The following is a 3481-nucleotide window of genomic DNA, read 5'->3' as shown; positions in this document are numbered from 1 at the left end:
CCCCCCTATTATTATGTTATCCTTCTTTTATTCTTTAAAAAAAAACCAAAAAACAAAAAACAAAGAAAGTACAAAACCCAACAGGGCAAACATTAGGTCCTGTAGTTTCCTCTGTAGCATCCTAGGAAATCTGTGGCAAGTTGTGAGCTCCAAAGGGCTTGTGTGGTTGTGCCCTTGTGGCACTTCCATTGGTAGTAGCTCCCAGGGCTTTTCTCTTAGGCCTGCTTTGCTCCCTCCTTGCAGGTTTCCTCAGATAATCCATGTTCCTGGCTTCTCTAAACTTCTGGGGTCTCCACTGTAACTTTGGCTTCACCTTCTCAGCTTCACACATTGTCCTCACAGGGGCACACTGCCTGGCCACCCTGGCCTTCTGAAATTGAGGTGGGAGCCTTCTTAACTCCATAACTCTTGCATTCTGCATGCACTTAAAACCAGCACCACGTGGATGCTGCCAAGGTCTGCGGCCAGCTGCAGCAGTAGTCAGGCTTCCCTCTTGGTTGTAAGGGTTGAGTGCCTGGATTGCTGAGCACTCTCAATCCAGTTCTGATGAACAAATTCTCTAGGCCACTGCCATTCTGAAAGGTGATGTGGCCACTGCTGCCATTCTGTAACCTGGTGCTCTGGGGCTTTCTTCTCAAAGCAAAGTGTTTCACTTTTGCAATTTTGAGGCTGAGAAGTGTGAGATTTTGCTGCTTACTGTGATGCTTGCAGGCCGTCTTTTCTATTGTCCTGTTCCTTCTCTGCAATCAAGATTGCATCTGCTCTTGTTTTGCAGTCCATAGCTTTACTGGAGTGTCACTTCTTGCCAAATACACGGCATTTTAAATCATCCTACTGGGCTCTTTGCTCTGGATTCTCAATATTCGTCTGGCTAAAATCTTTCTGGTCTGGCTACAGAGCAGCCATGCTACAGCCTCAATATTTAACTATCTTGAAATTTCTTCTGCCAGATTATGTAGTCTGCCTCCCTTAATCTCAGTCTCAGGCAAAATCTGTGGACATGAGCAAAATGCAAAGTTTCTGCCAAGCCATAACATACGTCATCTGGAGTCCAACAGCCAATGTAGTATTTCTTCCCAGCAGAAACCTCACAAGCCTGCTCTTTACCTGTCAGATTTATACCATCCTTCGGGCCTTCTGAACTCTGACAGAATCTCCCAAACAGAACAGCCTAAGACATTTCAGCTCTACTCTTTCAGATGACTTCTTGAAACCTTTCAAAACTATTCCCATAAGCCATTTCCAAAGGCTCTTGAACAATATGGTCAGGCAGTCATAGCAATGACCCCACTTTTCTAGTACCAAATTCTGTCTTAAATAATTTTCTCTCATTGCTGAGACAAAATACTTGACACCCAGAATTAAGGGAGGAAAGGTTTATTTAGCTCACCGTTTGTTCAGGTTTCAATCCATAATCTGCTGGCACCAAAGCAGGGTGGCATGGCACAGGGGCAACTGTTCATGGCCATGGAGTACAGTAAAAGCAGCAAGAGTTAAAAGGGGAAGCAAGCCCCTTTTCCCTTTTTTTGTATGCAGGTTACCCACCATAGGGCAGGTGTAAGATTCACACCCCAAATCTCAGCACTAGGCAGTGAACCAATCACCAAGCCTAAGTAGATTCAGCTGCCTCTAAGAAGCCCACCCTCAATGCTGGCATGAGGCTCTGGGGACATTTAGACACAAACTTTAACACTGAAGAATGTCTTTGAGCTTATCCTTTTTATGGCAAAATAATACTCCATTGTATAAAAGAACTACATCTTATTTATCTATCTATGGCAGTTGGTGGGCATTTGGGCTGTTTCCAAAATTTGGCTATTACAAAGTGCTGCTGTAAACATGGGTATGCATATATTGCCGTGGTATTATGCTTTTAATTCTTTCAGGAAGATGCCAAGAAGGGGAATGGCTGGGTCTAATGGGACCTCTAGTCCTATTCTTTTGAGCAATTTCCACACTGATTTCCACAGTAGTTGCATCAGTCTACATTCCTGCCAACAGTGGAGAAGTGTTCCGTTTTCCCTGTGGCCCCACCTGCATTTGTTATTGGTTTATTTCTTGATAATTGCCATTCTTTCTGGAATGAGATGGCATCTCAGTGTTGTTTTAATGTTCATCTCTAGAATCAACAGTGATGTTGAACATTTTTCATATATTTATTTGCTGTTTGTACTTATTCATCTGAGAAATTAGTAATCTCAGTTGCTCACTTTTGGATTCTATTTTTAAATTTTTTGAGGGAGGGTCTGGCACTTTTTAGTTATTTATATGTTCTAGATATTTGTCCTTTGTCTGAGGAACATCTGGCTAAAATTTTTTACCACTCTGTTGATTGTTTTTTCTCTCAGTTGGTGATTTCTTTTGTGGAGCAAAAGCTTTTTTTAAAAAATAAGATGAGATCCCAGTGGTTAATTCTTTGTAATATTTCCCTTGTGATCAGGATTTTGCTCATAAGGTCTTTTCCTACCCCTATGTCTTCAAAAGTTCTACCTATTCTATCTTCTACTGCTAATATAATGATCAATATAATAATGCTTGCATGTAAGCAACTGAGTAGGATTAAGAAATCCTTCATTACTGCTTTTATTTCACTCTCTGTCATTTATTCACAGTTTTAAAAATCTTCTTGGCTTAGTTTTGGGAATTCATATGTGTGTAGGAATTTATGCATTTTTTCCAGTTTCTCCAATTTACCACACACACACACACACACACACACACACACACACACCACATATTCATGTAACCATGTGAAGAGATAGAGATAATTTCCTTCACTGTACTAATCATTTCACTATGTTTATTTATCCAGCATTCCTGTTCAGGGCTCTTGGTGTTACTTAGTGGTACAGCACTTGCTTAGAGTCCCTGGGTTCAATCCTCAACAGTCCAAAAAACCTCATTTTGTGTACCTCAAATATTTACAATAAACATAAAATGAAGATACCATTTTAAGCAGCAAAACCTTAAATATGATGAAGGAAATTATACAATTCACTCCTTCAGTGTTGTTACATAGATATAAAGAGACTATTGTTGCTACATAAACTCCTTCAGTGTTGTTACATAAACCCTGCAGTCTGATATGAATATATGGGATGTGTAAGTATCCCAAGAGCATTATTTCAGGAGCCTGTTGCTAGAAAAGAAAGGGAGAATTTTCCTACTTTTATTCTTTATCTTCCCCAAGACCTCCTTCAGATAACTTGCTTACCTATGTTGTACTTATCTGTTATTGTGCACAGCACATTACATCGATGATGTCATAAGTGGGCTGGGGATATACCTCAGTGGCATAAGCGCTTGCTTGGCAAGCGCAAGGTCATGAGTTCAATCCCCGGTACCGCCAAAAAAAAAAAAAAAAAAAAATGTCATAAGCCTTTCTGACTATGATTGTGTATCAAAAGCTGAAATCAAATCTCTTATTAGTACTCAGATTTGTAACTCCCAGTATGTTACCTAGAAGCAATAAATGTATGCC

The sequence above is a fragment of the Chinchilla lanigera genome, unplaced genomic scaffold (genome assembly GCF_000276665.1).
Source record: "Chinchilla lanigera isolate Chin_1 unplaced genomic scaffold, ChiLan1.0 scaffold00142, whole genome shotgun sequence".
Taxonomy (NCBI): domain Eukaryota; kingdom Metazoa; phylum Chordata; class Mammalia; order Rodentia; family Chinchillidae; genus Chinchilla; species Chinchilla lanigera.
This window is presented reverse-complemented; position numbering follows the sequence as displayed.